At 36.5% G+C, this 26,245-nt stretch overlaps 1 protein-coding gene across 1 annotated transcript in view; it reads right to left on the bottom strand.

Annotated features, from left to right (window-relative positions):
* NCK2 (NCK adaptor protein 2) overlaps positions 1-26,245 on the bottom strand; it is an 89,416-nt gene that overhangs the window by 53,781 nt on the left and 9,390 nt on the right. The window contains exon 2 of the mRNA XM_064503024.1: positions 4,591-4,662. The gene's annotated coding sequence lies outside the window, so the exon portion shown is untranslated. The remainder of the gene's footprint in view (positions 1-4,590; positions 4,663-26,245) is intronic.

Here is a 26,245-nt window from a genome sequence, read left to right as displayed (position 1 = left end):
TCTGTCAAAAGATTTGATGTAGGGATACGTTTACCTAGTAACTCAAGAAATAGGGACTCAATACCGAGTTCTGCCAGTGTTGTTCCATTTAACACTGGTCAAGAAACAAATTTGTTCACTGAGTATTTTGATGGCAATTCCCGAACACACCTGCGCACAAACTTAATCTTTGGTCTATTTCTAGCTGTGTTCATGAGCTAACTAATATGCCAGATTTTTTTCAGAAAAAAAAAAGAAAAGGTTTTGTCTCAGAAAAACTGACACACAGGATGAAAAGACAAGGTTCATACTGCCTACTAAACCACAAACCTACTCCCACCAGGAAAAATGCAATCATCATCTTGTTTTTACTGAACTGAATTTTTAGGTACTGGGGAAAGCTGTGTAGCATTCTCTACGACAAGGAATCCATGTGGATTGCAGCCATAAAGCGTACCACAAAGGCCATCTGTGGGCCATAAAAGAAACCGTTAACTTTGACAAACTCGGGTTGCATCTGAGGCCATCACCAAGGCTGGAAAAATTTACAGCCAAGTGACTCAATTATCTGTTTTGAAATTATTAGTAAATAAAAGCATGCTTGTATTTTCATGCAAACAATTACAATAATTACAAACAAGAAAACACATAAAAAATGTAGTTAAAATTTAAAAAAAGATAATGTCCCTAAGATTACTTAATATATTGCAGAATTGATTTTCCCTGAATTAACGCAATGAAAATATTTTGGGAGTATACTAGTGGTTGGGGGGGGGGGGGGAAGGGAGAGGAGGAAAGTATTCTTCTCTACTGCCCACAAATACAATTTAGAAAGCGTTATACAACTGGCGCAAGAAATACAGAGCAACATTCTGTAAATTTGATAGTTATACTAAACTCTATAAATAATTTTAAAATAAAAGCTAAAAGCTGCATTCAAAGGCTTAAAATAAACACTTCAGGCACCTGGGATAATTGACATAACTACAGGATTTTTCCCCCCCCCCCTTTGGAAAAAGGAACTTGGACATCTACTCAGTACATGCCTTTCCTTCTCTTAATCACTTTCATAATCAAAACTTCACATGAAACTAACTCCTATGAAACATCACGAATAGTTAATATTTTCCTTAGGTTTAATTCCTCAAAAATCCATTAACAACTGCAAACATGCTGATCCACAGAAAAATACCAGGAAATATTCTGATACAGCATTATAGATAGTTCCACCAAGTCAAAGAAAAAAACAAAACAAACAAACAACAAATTTCAAGTGAACAAGAAGGTCAATTTTTCAGAAGCCACGAGCACTAAAGCCCCCAATCTTACACTGCAAGGAGTGCGTTTATGTAGCAGCATTTTGCACACCTGTAGAGACTGGGCCCTCCACCAAATACTGTGGCACCATAAACACCAGCCTGTGACCTCAGCTTGGCAAATCTGGTGAATACTGTGATTAACTCTCCTTCATACCTTTTTAACACAGGTCTTGTCAAACAATCTCCCTTCTGTACACACACGTATCACTGAATGACCCAAGTAGTACGTGCCATAAAGGTGCAAGAAAGGCACACTTGTTCTCAAAACCTTCTTATACTACTACAGAAAATTTCCCCAAATATTTTATCTAAACATCTATCAATAAAGTACTCCAAAAAAACCTTCTGCTCAATGAACATACAGTAATCACTTTACAGAATATTTTACTGTGAAAATATAAGATGAGAGCCATTTTTTTAATTCAAACACAACATAAGTGAATGAGTAACAAGTTCAAAAGTACAGAATATGACCACATGCAATATCATGTTTTAAAATAGTTTAAACGCTGTTAGGATAGTGTTGCAGCAACTGTAATATTGCAGTAACTGTGAGAACAATATTAGACTTCATCTGCAATTTCATACTAATTTCCTTGCAGAAATGAGAGAAAGATTTAAACAAAAAAAATTTATGGATGCATTCATACAGTTATCTATGTGGGTGGGGGGGGAAGGGGAGTGGTAAGGGGGACAGCAAAAAAGCTAGCTTTCACAGCTAAATAAAAGATGACTTTGCAGATCAAGATCTATGGACTAATCACCCCACAGAACTCACTCACTCAACAAAATTGTACGAGGACATGTTTTCTGCAGTTTGGCGAAGTTTAAACAACATATTTTCAGTACAATTTGTGAATATTTACTCTGTGACCAAGTGCATTTCCTTTCCAAAGGGCAAAACATTTAGTATAACTGATCCAACAAAGCATTTCAAGTATTAGCTTTAATAAAGCCACACCTATGTGTTAACTCCCTTTTTGGAAAGGGATCAGAACACACTATGTTTTGCAGAATCAGATCTCCACCAAGTTGATTATATTCCATCAGAAACATGCATCATGGTACATACATGCACATAAAGGACAGAAAAGATGATAAATATATCAATAATGAAATTAGATTTCATTTTGTTACTGAAATGAAATGTTGCCTAATGGGACATTTAAAAAGTATTCTGGGTTCCCATACTTCTTAAAAAACACACACGCACACACACTACACCCTGAGATTTGAAATACAGAAAAGGTTCTTCCTCTCCTCCTCTCAGTGAGGTATTATGTATTTATTGCCTTTCGGGGAAGTATACAGAACAATATTTTCTTTTCGTTTCTTCTTAAGTCCTTATTTCAAAGGGTAGAAAATTCTTTCATAAGCCAATTGTCACAGAAATATTTCAACAAATAAAGAGTACTCTAACTTCAGACTCCAGGTTTCAAACATATTTCCTTGACCAAAATAATGTTTTTTTATGGCAAGTTTAACTATTATAAAAAAAGGACAAGAAAAACTATATTGTCCATGTCATGACTTTATAACGCCTTGCTAAATTTCCAAATTATAATTTTATTAAATTTGAATTGAGTGCTCTCAGAACACATGGTCCCTCAAAATTACTACAAAGAAAACAATTACAAGAAGCCATAAGTAGCAAAAACTAAGTCATATGAATGACAGTTTTTTGTTTTGGATTTTTTTTTAAGAGAGTTATATTACACATTTGAAAGAAATACAAAATGTGGACCACAGTAAAACATAAGCTTAATTCTGAGCATAAAAATTAGAGCCATTCTACTCTGAATAAGTCCATAGCTTGATTAATCATTGGCCTTAGGATTATGTATTTGTTTTGTATTTAAGAGATCTCTCAAGGACCTTTTAATTTTTTCCACTACCTACATGACAAACAAAAATGATACAAAAATTTACTGGAGTCTTCACTTCAGAAAATTATCACGTACTATTTCTCACCATTAGTCTCTGAATATAAATACAGAATGTTCAGGTTATATTCTGACCTCTTGGGAAGGCTAGGGTTATAAAAGAATATTTAAATATAATGGAAAAGTATCAATTGATTTGAAAAAGTGCTGAGAAAGGCCATTGTAACATCTTAAATCTGCTATCCTAGTATTTCAGAATTTCCTGCTCTAGTTTGAAGGAAACCAAATCACTGGCAAAAACATACGCAGATGTTTAAAGACTGGACTGCATTAGCTATCACTTTTGAGTCTAACTGGTTTACCTGCATATTATTAAATAAAGTCTAATTGAAGCATCTGATAACACTTCACTGAACAGGCTTTTCACAGAACTCATAGCAAAATAAAGATACATGAAGACTTCTTAATTGCTTTTCATCTGAAGGCTCCAAACTGTCAATAATTAACCATCATAACTTTCTTCTGAAGAAGGTACCATTTTTTTATTTCATAAAGCAGGAACTCAAGTAAGAAATAATAAATTTGCCTGGTAAAGTCATGAATAAAACTAAGATTCCCAGATGCCTGTTCTGTGCTGCAGTGACTAGCACGTTCATTCCATGTTCTGCCTTTTCTTTCTCTTTTTTAGTAGGATCACAATGAGGTTTCACTTTATTAAAAATTTCTGTTAATAAAGTCTCTGCTAAACCACAGTGATCAACTACAGTTACTGGACACAGAGAACAGGGTATGTGGATTAACAAAGAAGGAGATAGCTAGACTCTATCACAAAATGAATTGCATGGAAAACATCAGCTTCATTATGCTACTTCAGGTCTTCACAGCCAGCCCAGAAGGGTACTCTAAATACCCTGAATTTATACCAAATATAATACTAAATGTAATACTAAATGTACAGCCCAGGTATACAAAACTTCTTTACTTACAATACCTTATAAGCTATTACTTAAGTCTTAAGAAAAATCAATGAACAACATTGAGCCTGCTACACCACAGGCTATGAATGACCGCTATTCCTCCACATCCCTCCCTACCACCGGATCCTCTCTACAGAGCCTTTAGGGAAAAAAGTCCAAAACTAAAGCAGTAGATAACAAGAGGTAGCAGCCAAAAACAGCTGTAGCAATATCCGGTGCTTAATTAATAATCTGACCCTAATCATTTTTTAAAAAGCAAGAGCTAAAGCTGATTTGTCTCAGATCACTGAAGGAAAAAGATTTGCTATTTAATTATCTATCCAGCAGTTTAAAAATAATTACAAACATTGCACTACTTGAAAGCATAAACCAAACAATACATCCAGTTAACTCCTTATCTTTAGTTACAAGAATGAGGCCTGAATCACTTACCTTTGGCACACTGTTAAAAGGATTCAGGCAGTGAAAGGCAGGACTCTCTAACCAAGTTATGTACACAAGTATCTGAAACAAAAAAACAACACATATTTCAGTTTTATCACTAAACTTAGATGATCTTTATCTAGGTAATTCAGATTTCATAATGTCAAACTCTCCTATGAAATTTTGAAAGGAAAGCAAAATTGCTTTGATTTGATCCACCTCTTCAGGATAAATAGAATCCTTCTTTGTATTTAACTCTTCTTGATGAATACGGATAAAATAGTGGGGGTTTTTTGGAGGGGGGGGATCAATTTAATTGTGGACCATCCAGACTATCTATGAGAAAACCAAAAACAACAACAAAACCAGCCATCACCATGTAAGAGAGAAATCAGTCAGTAAACTGAACTACAAATTCAAGACAGTTTAAAAAAAAAAAAGACTACACTTGAAAAAGCACAGTTATGCAATGTTCCCTTCACCTTTATATTAGTAAGCTTAACTTTTATGTCCTCAGATAAAAGAAAAATGCCATTACACCTAGAGAACTGAGGTACATTAGCAACTGCATAGGCAGCACTTTGAGGGGTGTGATTATTTCGATCCACAAGGTGTGAGCCACTGGCCTCTACCTGGAGGCTGTATCTAGTTTTGGGCTACCTGACACAAGAGCAGGCCCCTAAGGAGGCCGCGAAGGTGTTCAGAGGGCTGGAGAAGACTGGGAGAAGAGATAAGGTGGCATTCGCCAGCTCCCCGCTGCCAAGGGGGTGCACAGGAGGCACGCACAGAGACAGGCTCTCTCCTCCAAGGCGTATGGCAAAAAGACAGCAGGAAAAGGAGTGATGTGCACAAAGGGAAATTCTGTCTGGATTCAAAAAAGGTCAGGACACTTACTGTCCACACAAAAGATAAATCAGTGCAAAACTAGAGAACTTACAGAAAAAACAAAAACAAAGTTAATCAGCAAAGTTAACTTTTCAAAAGGCAGCAAGCCACTGCCATAGCTGCCAAACAGTCAGACTAGAATCATATGCAATAGTATCAGTGCCTAACACCAGTACCATTTGGTGTTTTGCGCATTTGTAATCTCTCAATTCTAATACGAATACATTTATGACTGCAATAGTGTCAACATTAATACATGCAATATGTCAAGGTTCCTTACAAACAAACTATCAGCTGACTCTAATATTTATTATGAGATCCAGAAGAGAGGAATAGGAGAAGACAATAAGGAATAAGCAATACAGAGTGCAGGAACTGGATGAGAAGGTGATTACAAACATGCAAGGTAGAAAGACACATTTGTCCACTTTCGAACTGCAATCTCAGTCCATCTCATTTGTTTTACTAGACCATGATCTTCAGGACACAAGGACTATTTAAGTCTCAGAATCAAGAGCACTTTTGAATAGTCAAACACTTCAAAAATAGGAATTTGAACTTGATGCCTGAACACAAGCACTAAGAAAAAAATATCAATAAACACTTCATATAATAAACACCTTATATGTAACTGCGTAGAACTTGTTACCATAATCTTTAAAGATTACAACTTTAAGATATTAGTGTTATTGTTATGATTATTTTAAAAGTAACATCAAAAGTTATTAACCATCTTTTTTTCCCATTAACAGTTCTAAAATCTGCCCCATTTTATTTATCCCCATGGCTAAAATCCAGATTCAGTCCTACAATGATTACTGCCATGACAATACTCTTAGACTCTTCCCAATACCTGGCAAATCTCTGATATAAATTCTGACATGAAATAACTAATATAATCTCTTTGATATTAAATATGCTAATATACAACAATGACCTGCCCATAAACCTATACTGCACAGACTAGGGATCTTAACTCAAAGGATAAGTCATTCGGGTGACTCTGATAACTATGATAAAATCCAACAACTGACGTATTACTGGTGACTTTCTGGGGAACAAACGAAAAGCATCGCATTAATACAAACTCTCCTGCAAAGAGGATCATACTGGCAATCTGCCAGTTCATTACACCATCGAGCTCAACTTCTTCAACATTAAATATTGCCTTCCTTTGTAATTGACTGAAATACACTAGAGCAATTGCAGGTAACCACTTTGGGCTATTAAGGTATTCCATTAAGACTGCTCCATTAGGCAGATACTTCATTTGAAGTTATGTCTAAATATGCTACGTTCAAAATATTTTAACTACACAGACACTTGGGCAAGCACAATCCCATTCCATGAAGCAGCAGACAGATCAGCAGCAACCACTCAGAAGAGCACAAAAACTGGTTTTGGTTAAAGGGAAAAGAAACACACATAGTTTATTCAAGACACTAATAAATGCTTAATATTTTAATTTCCTATTTGTATGTCTTCACAAAACTCATTTAATATTACCTCATTCTACAACTAAGAAAATGGTAAAGTTAAGAAATGCAGAAATCCTTTAAATCAAATAAGTCAATACATTTCCAGAATACTAAATTTGAAAACCAAGCATAGACCACAAGCAGTGAGAAAACAGAAAGCAAAGCTTCATTCACATGGTATTTAAGGTTTCAAATTAAAAAAAAAAGAAAATTGCCACATTGCATTACAATCTATACAACTTTGAAAAGAGAAAATGTAAATCCAGTCATATTATATACTCTACACAATTAAGCTTTTCCTCCCTAATACTGTGGTTCCTTAAAAGCAAGGAAGCAAACAAAATGGGGGTGGGGTGGGGGAAGGGGAAAGAACTGCATTCACTACCTTGCATGTAAAAAAGATTGGTAGATGCTTAAAATGCTGGAAAGATTTAAGTCTGTATGCCTGCTATGAAAATGAGACCAACTCTTGAAGCAAAGGCAAAATTCTGTGTTTTAATCAGGGGGTATTTAGGGTTCCAGGTTTGAAGCTATCACCAAAGGCTGTAAGGATTAGCATCAGAAATTCTGGTCTCTTCTGAGCAGAGCACGGGTACAAGGACAAATATCCTCTCTGCACTTCTCTCTGGAGTACAAGGGCTGTAGCAGAGCTCCTGTCCATGGTATTTGTGTCAAAGAGGAAATGAAGAAGTATTTAGGTATCACTTGTTGCTCAAACAACTTTTTTTTTTTTAATAGATATGCTTTTCCAGAAGGGAAAAAGAAAAAATAATACATCCAGAGAAAGCATACGCTGGGTCACATTTGATCCACATGCTATCAAAGAGACTGCACTGACCTGTATTCTTATTTAACTCTGGCATTCAAATGCATGTTCTCTGTAGACTCTGGTATGTTCATGATACTTTTTTTCTTTCTTTTTTTTTTTGGGGGGGGGGGGGGGGAAGAAGGGTGGAGGGGGAAGAGAGAGAGCCTTTTTACATTTGCTTCCACAACCACCATCCTCTATATCATTAGCTTTTAATTCGATACCTGCGGATTACAGATCTTTGAAAGATGACCACAACAGTAGTCATCTTTACAGTACTGTGCACATGTAAATTACTAAAAAATGCACACTTTCAGTGGAAAAAGGCATACACAGATGCCTTTTGAAAAGCTGAAAACCACAGATTCAGATCAAATAATGTTGCATCTGTCTCAGTAGCTAAATCGCTGACAGAGAATCAGAGAAACAAGCAGCAGAGACTCGTTACTACCCTTGGTTCAGGACACATGTCTAAAATAAGCAAATTAACATCACATTTACACAATTAGAGATTTTATTTGGACTGAGATGTAACAGAAAAGGGACGATAACAGGGGCTACAGAAGGACTTCACATCATTATTACAGAAGACTCAAGTAAGGCACGCTTAGCCCACTGGCAATTCAAAGTTAACTGTAGCTCTTATTAGAGCCCCTGTTCTGCTAAATTATGCATTCTTCCTTAGTCTAAAGAAAATCTTTCCTATTTCCATATGTATACATTCAAGAAAGTAGCTGTCTGTGCTATAACAGCACTGTCTGAATTTGAAATAGCAGAGAGACTACTGTGTCTCAATGCTAAAACATATAGACAAGGTGATGTTAAAAGGGACAGGTCAATGGTTGTGTTGGAAACCACTAGGCAGCCTCAGGGAACTGGAGGAAATGGAGCAGATCCTGACCGATGCCTTTGAGGAAAACCTTGTCAGAAATTTCTTGATAACTTTCAAACAGTAAAGGGGAAACCTGATATGTAATTTTGATAGCGCAAGGTCTGATTTTGGCACACCCCACCTGCTATAAAAGCAGCTGATCACTGACAGCTGCAGCAATCACTCTTGCTGAGCCTGAGCCTTTTTACTGAGGAAGTCTGATTTACTGCACTCCCCCTTCCTCCAGGTGCACAGCTACTGGGTACATAACAATGCTGGAGGCTTTGCTGTCAAAGTTGAACGTTTCTTTCTGAAGAGTATGCAAGCTCTGCCCTACTCTGTTCATACAAACTACATCTGAAAAAGCATTAGCAAAAATAAGCTATTTGATTTTGAAGAGATGGCAGAAAGAACCTGGGGCCAAGGTCCCTGGACTTAAGAAATCTATAATGACCTCAGCCGAAGGAGCTGCAAGTTGAAGAAATCTATCTCAGACCTGCTACCTGCAGAAGGAGTAGTTTAGGCAATGATATATTCTTTACTCAAACTCTGTATTTGCTTTGCAATAATGAAGATTCCAAGGCTGTAGAACTTGCACCTATAGACATTAAACTGGAGCCCATTAACAAAATTGAGGGAGGAGAAAACAAGAAAACAACACAAAAACCTTTACTTTAAATTGGAATATGCTCAATTACTGTCTGGTGTTAACACTCCAGTAACACACTGATAAAAATGATCTTCCTTGTGAGCAACAAGATATTTCTGTCCTGACATATCTGTAAATCAAAGGCTGGGAAAAACTGACATTCCAGTTTTAAAGTTTCTCTGGATCTCAGTTGATAAGCCAATTGAAGGAAAGCAAAGAACTTCAAGTGTTTCAAGTACAAAACTACTATAACTAGGGATTTACAATCTGCCTAAGAGCCAAGGTTATTTGGAAGATAAACCCTTAGAACTTAGAAATGACTTTGGTTCATACACAACTTCGGTGATACATACTAACCACAGCCATGTAGGATACTATAACCCTCATCTTTGGGTATTGCAGAAGGGTAGTCCCCAAAGTCAGCATCTTGAATTTGCAGGTCACAATAAAACTGCTAGATTCCTCAGATCCAAGAAAAGTAACTAATGCTTGAGTCACTATTTCCCAAAGAACACAGAGTCCTTAAAAACACCTGCTTTCTTCTTCCAAAACTAATCGGAAACAGTTGAACCAGTTTTTTCCTGAATTGCCCCAGAAACTTTGTTTCAGGTTGACAGCAAGAATAGAAGTGTTAACACAGTTTGGGTTCAGCTGCAGAATACAGCAACCTTGGCTATAGGTATTGCTATTATTTCTGCTCGCAAGATAACTAAGTATTCCAAAATCTCGTAGCACCCAAACAAAACTCAGCAACAGCCTAGCTTCTGATTTTTTTCAGCACTGAATTTTTTCTCTTTCATTTGTCTTGCACACATTTGCTGGTGTCTTATTCGACTTATTTTATCACACTAAGTCAGTGTCAAAGACAAGAGTTAGAAATATTGCAATCCCTATAACAATTCTCAAAAATGAGATTGCCTATGGCAGCTGTCAAATTAATGACATCTCCAAAGCTATTAGAATACACTGTCTGGGAAGAAATTCAATTATGTCATTTCTGTATGAATACTCCAAAAGAGAGTCCTACCAGGATTAGAAGTGGAAATCGTTTTAAGTGCAGATTAGCTATATATGTAGCTCCAAACCTGAAACCAGAAAAGAAAACTAAAATCTAAAAACACATGACATTTATCTGGACACAAGGGGGGTGGGAAATAAAGTGTTACACTTCTGGCAAAAGGTCAAAGCCAATTACCTTGTCCGAATTTGTCCCCTCAAGATAATAGCTTCCAGGTTTACTTTCTAAAAACAAGGTGTGTTGACTACAATAATTAAAGAATTCCTGCTTAGTTTTGCATCCTTCATTACCAGTGTGTTTTTTTTCAAACTTCTTTTTCCCAATGAAATATGATTCTACAGGTGCAAACAATGCAGTCCAGTGTTCTTCAAAAGCTGTTATTTAAAACTATTTGTAGTAATGATTTGTAGTATGTCACAGGTTCTTAGAAAGCTCTGTAGTAGACAGTAAAAATTTTGATATAGTATAAACAGCAAAAATGCTAGTAGTAGAATATTGTTATCAATTTCCCAGAAATGCAAACTAAGTTTTACATAAACTTACCTGAAAGAAAATAGTATTTTGTCATACTCAAATATTAAGCTGCAGTGACAGCAGTAGCCCAGGGTTTTTAATCAGAGAGTACAATTTCTTGCTGCTTTTGCTCCTTCTTTCCTTAAACTACTCTAACCACTGATTTCCCTTTTACCTTGAAAGCATCCGTGTTACTGCTCAATTATGTGGCAATTTCATCTTGTTGAGCTTCACCAAGAATTTTGTTTATTTTTGGGTTTAGAACATCCACCTATCAAGTTGGAGGAGCTATAGTCTTTTAATTCAACAAAGAAAAAGTTAAAAGAATTTATTTTCCCTTTCTTTACAGGTATCTGTATTTTTATAAGCAATTACTTAAATAAGTACAAACTTAACTGTTGTTTAAATGAAACTATTCAGAGTACCTTCTGGAATAAATGAGCAGGTGACAAATAACTGAAGCAGTATAACAAAATATAACAAAATTCTAACTCAAAACCTTTATATCAAATACATAAATAAACCTTTAAATAAGTGAATGATGATGAAAAATACCAGATTGCAATTTAGACAAAGTTTCTAACTCTGACCAGCCTCTATACAAGAGTAAATGCTTCCAAAGGTAAAAATTTATCTATTTATATTCTGAGTGCCTCTGCATACCAACATACCAAATTCAGTGGGATAGTAAAGCATTCACTATGGATGGGCCTATATTCAGAATTGTACATTCCATGATGTGCTTATTACACCAAGACTCTTGCAGATAAAGGGTTTTTTTAAAGCATTTCCCTGAGCATCTTCATAAAGGATATTTAGAAAAGTCTGAAAACATGAAGCTACTTCTGTCAAAATCTGCTAAATCCTAGAGTGTTCGGCTAATTCAAAAAGTAATTCAGAGAAATGCATACTATACAAAGATAAAATTGTGCTTTTGAACTGCACATAAGGTTAATTCAGATCAGTGCCCATAAACACCAACTATGATCTTCACCTCCTCAGCACATTTAATCTCAAATCACTCTTAGAGGCAGGCATAGAGATCTTTTTGTAAGCCGCCAATTTGGGGTATTACCAGCTTGGACTAAATTCAAACCAGCGAATATTTTCTGATATTAAAGCAAAACTTAGAATAACAGACATGTTATATGATTAACAAGTTAAAAATTACTTTCTTCAAATATTTTCTTAAAATGAAAAATCTAGAGAACTTATTTAAAAATAGCTTGCAATTTAACCATGCAATTAATGAGCTTTCAGAAATGTTTTGGCAAAGCCTAAAGAACAAATTGCTTCAGCTTTTTTTTTTTTTTTCCTTCTCTCCTCTTAAGAGAGCAAGAATATACTGAAGGAATCAACTTGTTGCCAGTCCTTTATTACATTTTTGCATCTGCTGCCTATAACACAGAGCGGCAGTATCATGAATCCTGCTTTATGTCATACATGCACTACAAATCCAATTACTACTCTATTCGGTGTCATTTGAGTCTGTGTATATATATATATGTATATATACTGTATGACAATATACTGGACAAAAACTTCAGCACACTTTTTGGCCATCTTTACAGTAAGATATAGGTGGCAACCACCGCTTAACAAGATTTCATTTACAATTCCGGTAACTCTGAACTCTCTTTATCTACCATGTGTTTCAAGAAGACTTAAGAAACTTAAGAAATCCCCTTAACAAGTCCAGGCACTATTCTATTTCATGCTTGACCATCCCCTTTGTCTCGCAGTTTGTCAGAGTGCTCAAATCTGTTTTGCAGTTCTAAAAACAAGCCCAAACCCTACAAAACCACAACCTACTGAATTAACATTTATTCCAAAGGCATCACTGTTTCTGTTCAACTTTCCTGGGTAAGGAACCACTTTGATGCAGGGTAACTTCAGGTTTGGGGAGATGGGGGTACAAAAACAAAATCCCACAGATCTGAAGGGGTGCTTAAAAGGTGATGTGATTTTTTTTTTTTTTTTGTAAGCTCTTATCTTACCTGGATGTAAATAAATATCACTACTAAATGTTACCCAGTAGATCTGTAGAACTTTCAGAAGCTCTGAAAATTTCACTACTTCAGTGGACTTAATTTATACATATATTATAATCATGTATCCCTCTACTTTCATTACAATACTTAACAAGTCCTGTGACTACTCTTTTGAGATGCGTACAGGTCTGCCTTTTCTTTTGGAAGCATAGCAAGAAATTCAGCATCATCTGGTAGCAAGCAGCTGCTACGTTCAAAGCTCTCTCTCAAAAGGATGCACAGAGCCTTGTTGAATAGCTGCTTCCTGATAGCTGACTTGACTAAATCATCTTCCTTGCACAGGCTGCAAAGCAGAATGTTATGCTGACATTTACACTCATGATCTGTTGTTAAAACACCACAGTCAGGAAAGCAAATGCTGTCCACTTTTAAGTATATTCCATAGCTCTAGACACTTTGTTTCTAGGACAGAAAGCTTCAAAGTTTCAAGAGGCTTTCAAATCTTCAGGAATAATCTTAAACACATTTTAGCAATGATTTTACGGAATTTTGTCCTTTACATGCCTACCCACAATAGTCATTAAAACCATGAGCAATACCTGTGTTCCAGGCTGAGGAAGAGGATAGCGACTGGGAGGGAGCGTTTTCCTACGTTATTTCAAGGTTCATGCTCCAGTTCTGCAATTGGAATCTAAAGACGTGGGCGAGAGCTCTCCCTGTGCTGAGGAAACTATAAAGGCAGTGACATTATTGATTTTTACCTTTGTTGAAATGGTCAGAATAATGGAATAAGAGGCAAAGGTATTCCTTCCATGTATGTTACTGAATCAAGTGGTCTGTTCCAGTATATTTCCATGTTTCTTCTGCATGCTTTTTAAAATGCTTTCCCCCCCCAACCCTTTGCCCGTTTTTTTTGCTTCCATTTAAGCCCCTCTCACTTACCTTCCTTTCACATTTAAAACCACAGCCAGGCTTACAAAAAAAGAACAGGACAATAGGGCATCTCAGGACAAGAGCTGAAGGCCACAGACCCTGAATTAATGTTCTACTCCATCTCCAACTTTGAGCAACACTATAGGCCTTAAGGAACATGAAGCCTCATTTACAACATGAAAATGGCAACTTTGTGAGCCAAATGTCTTTGTCTGAAAATGAAGCTAAGGGTATTACCTTCTAGTTCTTAAATTTCTTAACAAAGAACTGAAAACTACATTTAAGGTACTTGTACATATAAATAATTCTGAAAATTCTGGTTTCCTTCCAAAAAGGAGCAGAGTTCCTCTCACTTCTACAGGATGTTAACTATATTTGCTTTCATTTTATTTTACCCTTCAGTTTTGTACCCTATGACAGTAAATACTGATCCTGTGACAGGCACTTAATCTCCTGGGAAGCTACACCTCTCCAGCTGCAAAAGAGCACAAGCATCTGATGTTCTTCAGAACAAAAAGCCAATTGCCATGACATCTAAGAGTAGCAATCTCAGAAACCGACTGTTGATTATTAAAGCATACACACAATTTTCCTTCCATAACAGCCTTCCATTTAAATCAGTAATACTGCAGACATCTGAGGCCACAAGTGCTTTTCTTCTTGATAAAAACAGAGTAGAGGTTCCCAGTATAAAACAAAAACAAAAAAAAAACATACACACACCACAACAACATGAATTTTCAAAGATGGCACCTAACTATAAGTTACAAGCAATTTCAAGTGCTTAAATTAGAGCTACTATACTTTTAAAGCATTAGATACCTTAAGAAAGCAGTGCAACAGGCTGCAAGTTCTCAACACATTTAACATAGGATACAAAAAAAAAACCCACAAAATCCAGGCACACCCTGCACAAATCCCTGCATAAATTCAAAATTCCTGTCACAGTTCAACAAACAAAAAAGAAACATACCTCCACAAAGTAACACCAAGGACAAAAAAGCACAATGTATCATCTAACACCAGTTCTGCCCCCTTATGAGGTACACCTTTAATTTTCATTGCTTCACCAAAACTAGTTCTAACCTTGCATTTTACCAGATGGTTATAAGTAATTTTACATGTGCAAACTATTATTTTTTCAGCTAAAGTTATCTCCTCCTTTTTACTCATCACATACATCAATGATATAAAGAAGTGTAAATAAATATTGAACATTTCAAAATACACAAAACAGAACAATTTGGGCCTACTTATTTTTAATATAGCTTACATACTATCCTACTTTTTTTTTCTCTTGCACTGAGACAAAGAAAAGAAACCTCCAAAACACACATCCACAAAAATTCCCAAACCTGGATTTATATGCCTATTACTGACCAGTAATGCAATTTACTCAGGATGGCAGTGTTACATTTAAACACTGCAAAGCTAAATGTTATACATTTAGCACAATTTAAGTCTCTGAAGCTAAAATTTAGCTTTGCCACCCAAAAAAAAACCTGAGACACTTCCTTTAAAAGAGAAGTAGGTTTAACACACTGACCTGACACCTCTGTTCTGCAATTTGCAAAACAGTACTGTATTGTTTCTTCATCAGTCCTTTCAAAATATCCACAGGTGAAAAATCCCCTTTCACACGAATACTTTCCTCAGAGTTCCTGAGGTAGGACGACTTCCTGGAAAGCTAGTGAAAGAATATAGGCAGCAGCAAGCAGGAAAGCATGCAATCCACCAGAAACAAAAGCTTTAAAAGCTTTAGGCATTTATTACTCAGCCAGATTTATTACATTAAATTAAAGAGTCAGCAGCCAGGCTAATAAATATGCATCAGTAAAATCTGAAGGTATCTTGTATATCTATACGAAACCACCATAAACCCACAGAAAAGCAGAATGAGACCACAGCGTCCCCCCAAAAATCAATTACAAAACTTCTGTAGTTCTCAATAGGGCAGGATTTCCCCCATAACTTCAAAGATTGACTAAGGCTAATCACCACCAAATGATACGAAAAAATTCTTCATTAAAAAAAAAAAAATCACGCAACTATGGCTTCAAAGAAAACTCTTCCAGAACTAAAACTATCTGTAAATCGATGGATTGCCTGAAGGCAGCATGAGTTCTGCTTCAGGTCTGCAGAGCTTCTCCAAACAGCACCAAAGCGTAAACTAGATTGCAAGTCTACTGGGGATATATTCTGGTTGCTAGACCGTGCTATCGCATCTTCATTATTGCCATTACCTGCAATATCGAGATTAAAGCTTGGATGGGCATGCAATCATATCTTAATTTTATTGCAGAGAGATTTGCCAAATTGCTTCTCACTGATGTCTTCAAAATGAGTGCTTGGAAAACAGATTTAGTCTTTTAATACGCAACTGGTAAACATGCCATGCCTTGCCTACAATACAGAGTGGGAGCTCTAGAGACTGGTGCTATAATTTAAATGAGAAGGTAGCGTGCTGCAAGAACCGAGGAAGAAACAGGACAAAACCCATCAAAATGTAAGAAGGAAAAGGAAAAAAAAGACATTGAAAAAGATACAACAAGACTTGACACAATAAGCACAATACAGACAGGGAAGAAAAAATACATATAGAAGAGCTATGCAGTGTTTAATTTTCTTAATCAAGCTGATGACAAACCACCGTTAATTGAAACAAAGTCATTCAGTGTCACTGTCACTTTGACAAGAAATAAGGTTGGCTGCTAATAGCCTAAGTAGGTACATCATTTTTGATTCACTGAAATTTCATGCTTGGTAAATTTAAGTAAATTTACTAACAAATAAAGAAAATCTAAACCATCTATCTGCACTGAATATTACACCAAAAGAGCTTGGGTTTTATTTAAGGCTTTGTATTTGACAACTTAAATATAATCCTTAAAATTGTAACATAAAATACTAATGAATTCAAGCCAACCTTCCAGAACAGAAAGTATTGTGAGGATTGTTGTTCTTTTTGATCAATGACACAAGATGAAAGGATTCAGCATACCCAAACTCCAAAAGTGCCTCACTGCCTCTTCATTTTGCAATTTTCAAACACTTTACACTTTCCTTCAGAAGAAATTTCAAAATTTTCTTTTAAAAAGTTAACATACACAGCAGTTCTAAAAATAAATAATAAATAAAAAATGAGAGAAGAGTTTTCAAAGAGAAAGTATGGAGAAAGAGACCTTACTAACAAATCTACAATGAGTCAGTGTTTCTTAAAACCAAGCTTTCTGTACTGATGGATATTTGAGGAATACCTTATTCTTATGCAGGCCACTAAGCACACTTAAAAAGCTCTGTGTGCAAAAGGTGTTCTGCCAAAAATTCTAACATATTTTTAACAAAAAGAAAAAATCAAGATTGCATTTCAGAAACGTGAAATGACTGGTCACAAATAAATGTTACACTGAATACATGCTTAACACTATCTATTGCTTTTGAAATTCTGTGAAACAAAGAACAGCAATGTTTTACTACTTTTTCAGTTTACATTACAGCAGTACCTAGAATTTACAGTTAAGATCAAGTCTTTATGTGGGGTACTGTTATGAACTGAGAACCTTTAGAAGAGTTTGTTTTAACAATTAAAAAAAATCCTTCACTTGTAAGAAAACAGGATCATTTGAAGGATTTCCCTCAAAAATAAATAGATAAATAAAAGCACATTCAGAAATCAATGAGCAAGAAAAAGCACAGTCTTCCCCTCCTATGAACAGCTCTCAATTTTCAGAAAAATGTGTCATTACACCTCACAACAGAACAAGTTTTTGCCATCAGAGGGACCAAACTGCGTGTAAATTCATACTTCTAAACAAAATGCCCAGAGACCAGACTACAATCCTTAATGGAGGAGAGGTGCTCTGTGGTCCAAGGCAGGAAAGTAGACACCAAATCCCCCGGTTCACAGAGCATGTCCCAAAAAGAGGCTCCTGGCCACACTGCAGTGAACGGCAACTGCATCTTCCTACTTTCTGACTCTGCCATCCTCATCAAACCAATTTATTAACATAGGAAAAATGTTTTCCTTCCTCCTGAAAAGCATCAATTCATGAAGCCTATCAGAACACTATGAACCATAAGAACATCAAGACCGTTGGTAATCACATACACATGTAAAACTATTCTTTTACATCACTAAATACCATCCCTTCATAGTCACATTTTTATTGCAGCCGGAGCGCAGGAAACACTTTCATTCAAGGTCAGAAACAGCAATTAACTGGCACACAGCAAGCTGAACTGAACTAAGGAGATGAGCTGTCAAACTAACACATGAAGGTAAACTTATCACCTTAACAAAAGCCTTTGAATTTCATATGAATCTGAGTGTAAAGGTCCTGTGTTGGAATGGTTTATGAACAATTACTGTATAAAGTTACAGCACTTCTTTTTCTAGGTTCGTGGGAAGATTTAGTACAGCGACACAATTTCCCCAACAAGCAGCCTCTTACTGATACAGGCAGACAGAATTTATTTTAATTCTACAAGCTAAGCCTGTTGCGTGACAAAATATTAATCACTCAAGTTGCATGTCACAAGAAGTGAGGTTTTTTTCCTCTTCATATAAAAACAAAGCTTCAAAATTCATTGCCCTTGATTCTGAAGAAAATTCTTAGAGTTTGTGTAAATTTACACAACCAACCTTAATAATGAACTCTTATTAGTTTGTCTTTCACAAGAAAGAGATGATTTTTCTAACACAAAACATGGTAACATAAATCCCCCAAACTTTTCTTTATATTTAAAAGAAGTTTTCCATAGAGAACCCAGGGCTAAAAATAACCCCGGTACTAATGTCTCCAGTAGTGCTTCTTCAGCTTTTACTAACCAACAAAAGCTTAAGAAATCTACTCAAGAAGTACAATCAATACAGAACGTTTTAAGGAGAAATATCATCATCTACAAAAAGAACAGTTCAAGGATACATAAGAATTAAGTTCAGTCATTAAAGCCTGAAAGGGAGGTTCAATCATAAAAATAGTTGAAAATGGTAGCAGAGTCACCAGTAGCAAAAGGAAGCACAGGGCCCAGTTCAGTATTTATTAGCATCTCCAACAATAAACATTGGGGCATGTAAACTCATAGTCCTACTGAAATCAGTGTGTACTCTGAACTGTAAATTACATCTACACCTTGCTGCATTAGGACTGGAGTTCAGAAATAAGCATGCAATCCCCCTAGCAAAATTTACCTCAAAGCCTTTGTTCCCCCCACCCCCCGATCTGCCTACAGAGCTCAGCAACATATAAAATTGAGAATGTGATTTTCATTCATTTCTTCCAGGCACTCTAAAATTCACACATGCACCTCAGAGTAGCTTGAAATCTGGTGTACCATATGGCAGTGCATTTGTCATTTCCAGAAATATGTTGAATATGGGTTCCAGAGATACAAAACCCAATTAAAAAAAAGTCCTAAATCCAACAGATTCTATTCAAACACCACCAACTTTATAGTTTATACTACACACAATTGGAGAGCTCAGGCTTTGATCAGGCTTCAAAGGACCTTTTCATTTGTCCCTGAAAATAAATCCAATGCATTAGCTTGTGGAGACTCATTTCCCTACTAGTTTGCAACTGTATAAAGTTATTTACACTTGACTTAAGTGAGAGTGAAGCAGAAATAATACATGTTAAAAAATACTAGAATTACATACATACATTGCACTCACAGCACAAAGTAAATGATTCACAAGCTGCAGAACAGTGGAGAATCAGGATCTAGAGTTTTATGGCTATTTCAGTGTGAACTGAGTGAAGAAGAAATAGTTACTTCTTCCCTTTCCTGCATATGTAGTTCACTGGTGCACATTATAAAGTAAACATTCAAAAAATTAGAGAACAATTAGTATATATGTTTTTTAAACATAAAAAAAGAAATGAGGCTCTCCTGCTGGCTGAAGTAATTGCGCAGTCTCCAAACACAGCAATTTAGGGTGACGTTTCAAAAAAAACTGGCTGAGCTGAGCAAAACATTTTGCTGTTGCCAAAATGAGCAAGTCCTATGCCGCATGCAGAAAGGAACTAATTCATCTTTCCACTACAGTTTCTATTTTACAGGGAATCTACTTTCCACTATTTGCAATTTGTGATGAAATGATCCCTTCCCCCTGCTCCCTTAAAAAAAGGCAGAATAGCAAGCAGCAATCAAATTACATTCCATGACTGAAATGAGTTTCTTCCCAGCTTTCTTCCCTCAAGGTTGGAATCACAGATAGTGGTATTTTCTGACACAGATGAAGAGAAACATAGACTTATCAAACTTTCTGCTGGGCTCACAGTTTTACCTTCTTCTCCTTTCACCTTATGTTGCCTCTTGAAATTAAGTTCTCATCTTAGCAAGTATCTTTTTACCTCAAAGATGAAAATTAGCCATAACAGTTGTTGGGGGGGGGAAAAAAAAAAAAAAAAAAAAAAAAAAAGCTTTGGGGATGGTATTCAGTTTTGGCAAACACCCCTCCCTTTACACAAAGAAATTAAGAAAAATCTTACTAGAGTTTCTAAAGAAATTCTTTGGCATATTCCATAGCAAAATTTGTTTTGAAAACAGAATATCTATACAGTTTTTCCAAAATGTGTAGGTGATTGGAAAGACTGAGAGAAACTACAGGTGATTCTGTCATCAAATCAGAATCGAATCAGGAACTACTGCAAGGTTTCTATGCATAAGGGGAAAAAAAAGGGGAAAGATGCTACCAAATAAAAGCACTTCCACCCTCACTGGGGGAAAATACAGATGAGCACCCAAGACAACCTACGGCAGCAGCAACAGAGAGAAATTTAACATAGGTAGCACACTGTTCCAATGTACTAATTAATCATGTTCATCCAAAACTGGGATCCATCCAGCTGTTGCAGCTGATGAGCATTCCAGCTATCCAGACACAAGATTACTGTATACCTGCCACTTACATCTCCTAACGATGACAACGTAACTACTTGTTTTCTGCACTGCTGCTAGAGGCAGTGGGTTTAAGAAAGCCAGTGCTTTTTCCCCAAGCGTAACATGCACAGAGCTGCCAGCTGCTGATGTTGCCATCTAAGGAATCTATTCCTAGACAAGAAAAATGAGTGGGCTGAAATGAAGAGACAATGTAGAAACTAAAGCAAACGAGTCTTCTGTAATAGAAGAAGTGAAGACTACTGCCATGTCTGCTAATCTGGTTGATGTGCAGACCTCTTCCCCACCCCCAAATAACTAGGCTTTTTAGGTACAACGAGCTTGTGGTTAGGGTCAAAAGCTGTTTTCATATGCTACAGCAACAGTTTACTGTGCCCAGCAGACAAGTAAAGAATATTAGATTTATTGAGGATTTTAAGATTCCTTGCAAGGAGGAACAAATACCCTAAAAAAGACACACTTTACAGAACTTTCTGTATGTTTGGTAGGTTGCATGGAAACCACCTGCTGATGCTGCCAGAACAATGCAAGAACCACCCAAGCCTGTCTCCAGCAGGTACAGACCTGCTGCAAAGAAAGATAAATCCCACTTCAAGAACAGGAAACCTAAACGAGAGAAAGACTTTTAACTCAATGTATCGAGGTTTTTCTAGATCAGAAGAAACTTCTTCTTTAATTATTGTTACAGAAAACTTACTGGCCATCAGTTTGCAATTGAACATCTCTCCTATTCTTACATCTGGATCTACAAAATAGGGAAAAAATGCTATTGTTACACACACCCCATCTTCTTCCCATTGCCCATGCTACACTGGCAATGATACAGCTCTAGCTGCTCACATAACTAGAACCAAATGTTTCAATCATGCTCTCAACTAATCTTGCTAAGAACCAACCTAGAAGTCAGTGCTACTTGTCTATACTAATGCTCCATAAAGTAACCACCTGAAGTAGCAAGTCCAAAAAAAGTTATAGAACAGATTTTTTAAAAACAAAAGTTTTGACAGCAGTATTAACAAACATCTAACGAATACATTAGTATAGTACCCTCGTCTAGTACGCAGAGTACTGTCCATTACAAGGGGGGGTTAATGAAGAGGATTTCTTTCCTTTGAAGCAAAAGATTAAAACAAAACTAAACAACAGTGCCGATGACAGGATACTAATGTAGCGAAGTCTAGGACAGCAATCTAGGATAGCAATCTAGGATTTGCATAGACCCTAACAATCAGTCCTAGACAGGCAGGACTATCCAGGATAGCAATTCTCACGTTGTCAGAATTTAAAGGTTTAACAGATAGAAGGAGGATTCTTAACCATGCATACTCTTCTTTTAAGCATAGTTTTCTTCCTCAAGGATGCGTTTTTCTTGCTGAAGTCCCAAATCCCAGTTTAAGAAAAGTTAGCTAAACCTATTCATACATAGATGGCTTGGGTATCATAACTCCGTTGACTGAATGTTTGGAAGAGTTCAACCGGTGGCTTTGAACTGAAGCAGAGTAATGAACCAGAGCTGTGCAGATAACAACAACATACTCCTCAGGCATCTATCATTAAATTGCTAACAGTCCTTTAGCTGAAGCAAGTCCATTGAGATTCATGATGGAGATGAAGGGATAAACATTAAGAACGTAAAAGTTTACTTCCTGTACCTGGGTTAGCAAACTATTACAACTTCAAGGTACATGGCAGTAAAGCTAGTTTCCTTCTTTTTTTCCACAGATTTAGCCTTTCCGCTAGTAGGTGTTCTATACATTTTTAAACACTCACTGCATGTTTTATTTTTAAAGATTTCTTGCATTCTAAGACAATTCTTATTATTTTATTTTGATGCTTTTTTCCTTGGATGTTTTCCAGATAAAGCTCTAAATTGAAGTTCAGCAGAAAAACGATCAGAGCACTACATTTCAATAACAGAAGTACAGAAAATGTGGCCTTCAGTGTATTAAACTCATTGCTGGAAGCTACATGTGAAAATATATTACCCACCTCAGAAAACTCCCCATTGTTATAATTTGGTCATTTCACACACCAATGATCAATCTCAGCCAAGCACATTCTCTAAGTCCACACATAATGATAAAAAATTAGACATACCAGGGAAAAATTAAAGCCCTTCTTTCATGAACAAGTTTATTCACCTTGTGATTTTTATATAAAATCGCTTTTCTACTCTTTCTTGGTATGAAGCTAAACAAGTTGAAGATACATAAACTGTTGATTAGAAGGGTCAACGACTCAGCAACCTGCATTAGGTTCACTTGCCACCAAAAGCAGACGGATAAACACCAAGAATCAACTTTAATAACAATAATAAACTCTAAGCAGTATGGCCAAATAAACTATACACACACTTAGTACTACTGAATGTAAAACATATATCCCTTGTTTCACTCTCCTATGAGGCACTTAAACCCAGGGTTCCTATTCTCCAACTTACTTTCTGCTACCTACTTTTAGAAAGTTTCAGACCAGTGTTGCATATAAAAGCCCCAGAATCAGCAATTTTCACTAAGGATGTTAAAACACATCTACAGGCTGAAAACCCCAGGCTACACTTGAGTACAAAAGAACAAAGGCTTTTAATACCAACAACATTCAAGAAAGAAAAATTACTAAAAAGAGAATATCCAGCTACTGGAAGATAGAAAAACTTAAATAAGACTTTTGTCATTCCCCCAGCTCCTGAACACACTGATATCCAAAGATGGACCTCACAAATTTCTTGTTATGGCAATTCCCCCCTCCCATGATAAAGAGTGAACAAGCAGGAGTAGGATGTGGCATTCAGAGGAAAAGTACGGTGTTATTTTTATGATTTATTTTAGTCCAAAGCCAGTTCACACTGGTAAATCCTACCCCAATGTGGACTGCAGTGATATGAGTAAAGTCAGATTTAACAAATTAGGTTGCAGACATATATGTACGTAGGTAGAAAATGAAAGTACCATATTCAACAGAATAGTCTGTAAGGTAGTATGTACTTACTTCCAGCCTAAACAGATAAAGCAAGCAGACAACGTAATTTCTGTGACTAGTGGTGTGCTACTACATGCTTAGAATAGAGAGCCAACAATCCAAGGATAAAAATATCTTCCTCCAAATCTTATTCACAGTTGTTAATTTAAAGGAATGTCTCTTTCTACATGAAGAATTCACGAGGAACAGCCTCTACAGTAACTTTATCAGTGGTCTCTTACACAACGGGCTTCACGGCACACCAGCAGGATGACACTCAGCTGCCTGGCAGCCTCTGCGCTGCTTGGGAAGGGCCTGACCTAGAACACATGCAACTCTATGGCACCTAACAGTGCCCACACAGTGCTGGCCTCAAGTCACCACTGCAACGGCAGCGCACAGGAGATCCCAGGGGCCCGGGAAAGGAGACTGAATCAGATGTTTTGCAAGAGGTATTAAAGTAAGAGGTTGTGAAATTTAAGAAGTGAGGGGTGGAAGGGGGGAATAAAATACAATATATTATCATTGCTCTCACACAACAGCTGCCGCAACGTATGGCATTCTCCACAGGACTGTCGCAAAACACGGCATTCAACTTTCTGTAAATTTATAATGTTTTAAAACAATCACACTGGAAAGGTTACAAAAACAACATAAAACATTTACAATTTTTCTCAATATGAAAATGCTTCTTTTTATTTAGTGGAAAGCATTTATTGACTGAAACATGTGGGAGTCAGCCTTCCAGCTGAGCTCAACCCGATATCCTAATGCAAAGCCAGAACACATTAATGGAAGAACAGTTTAAAACAATTACACAGAAACGCTATATGACGGTCCAAAAGTGTGACTTAAACTATCCTTATTTCACAGGCCTCATCTACTGTGTTTTTTAAACACACTTAACTCGAACGTTTGAGTTGAATCTTGCTCATTTTACTCCCAAATGAATGTTGTTACTCGAGACAAGACACAGTGACTTTTAGTTTAATAATTCTTATAATTGCTGAAACACATTTCTATCATATGAATGGATTACAGACAATTCAAAAAATATCCACTCATGATCAAGGCTGTTCCCAACCACAACTATGTACAAAATACTACAAAATGAAAGAGGAAGAAGGAAAAGACTAGTCAAGTCATAAAGCAGAGCTGATCACTGTTTAGGTAAAAAGATCAAGATATGTGTTAACTAAATTAAAGTTTTTCTAAAGTCAAGATCAGGTATTTACTAAATTCATAAAATGAAGTAGATGAAGTGGTACTTCCCTGAGAAAATCTAAACGTTCATCTACAAAACTATGAATTAGACTGATACCACAGGCAAGTATTCTTACTGCTTATTATTTTTTTTTCAGATCAACTAGATCACAATATTTTACTGACAGTGTCACCAATTTAAATGACCCACTGAAATCTAGCTGATTAAAACCAGGCATGGCTTCTTGCAAATTGCATGCATCTCATGTTCAAAAAGCCAGTCCTGGGAAAATAGGTCAGAACCAGGACCCGAAGGCCACTGCCAGTCCAGATGGCGGCAGGCAGGCAGTGCTGATTAGCTGGGTGACAGAGAAGGCAGCAGTTCTCAGCTGTCAGTCCTGCCCCTCTGTATTTTCAACAGCACAGGAAAAAATAGTGCTCATCTGCAGGTGAGGACAGCTCTACCTGAGGGCTGGTGCTTGCAAGGCAAAAACTGATTTCTTTCCCCATCAGTCTGGGATGAGGGCTGGGGGTGACGGCTGACTGGGGGACATGACTGAAGCTCTTTGACACTACATTTGCTTTGGTTTTGAGCTGCAAACAGTTGACTAGCCCTGCCCTGAACTTCTACAAACACCTCCTCCGTGACTAGAGAGCACAGAAGAGCTGAGGTGACAGACATAATTACTCATCCTTAGCAGTTCCTTCATCAAATACATGTAGTTTATATATTGAAAAACCATTTTTAAACTGCCAATTGCATCTGGAATTAGAAATGCCAAGTTGTTCTAATCGATAGCAAGAAAGCCTTTACAATTTTAAGTTAGTTGAGAATTATCTTGTTGATTTATAGAAGACAATATGTCTTCTCCTACTGGTACTGGCATCTCAGAAACACATTCTTGTTTTATAGTTAACTAACAGTAGATATAGGAAATATATGTAAAGTAAGATAACAGCATTTTGAATATGCAAGTACGTTTCCAGCCAAAATCTAGGAAGTTATGTCTAAAACACATTTTAGCTTCATTATTAAATATTACTGTTAAAGAAGATATACTGGGTGGTTATGAAAACATTATATGAATGTTTGTAAATCACAACTTAAATATTTTTACAGAAGTTTAGTGAAAACTAGAGAAATATTACCAAAATCAACCTCTAGCACTTTCATATTCCTGCCTTACACATTCACCAATGGACTGTATTTTAAAATGTTTAAGTACATTGGACAAGCGCACATTTAGAAACAAACCATTTTTAATGGATGCACTTGCCGCAACACACCAAATTCCTCCCAGTTTCTCCTATTACTGAAGTAGTTTGATAATATAGCAATAGGTGCTCTAGCTGAACTATCACAATAATTATCTTTCACCTAGCATAACTCCCCCTCAACTTGCCTACCTTCACAATTCCCTCACATCAGTCAATCACTATCTATCTTTGAAGAA

Source organism: Dromaius novaehollandiae, chromosome 1 (assembly GCF_036370855.1).
Source record: "Dromaius novaehollandiae isolate bDroNov1 chromosome 1, bDroNov1.hap1, whole genome shotgun sequence".
NCBI lineage: Eukaryota > Metazoa > Chordata > Aves > Casuariiformes > Dromaiidae > Dromaius > Dromaius novaehollandiae.
The sequence above is the reverse complement of the archived record's forward strand: the minus strand, read 5'-3'. Positions and strand labels throughout refer to the sequence as shown.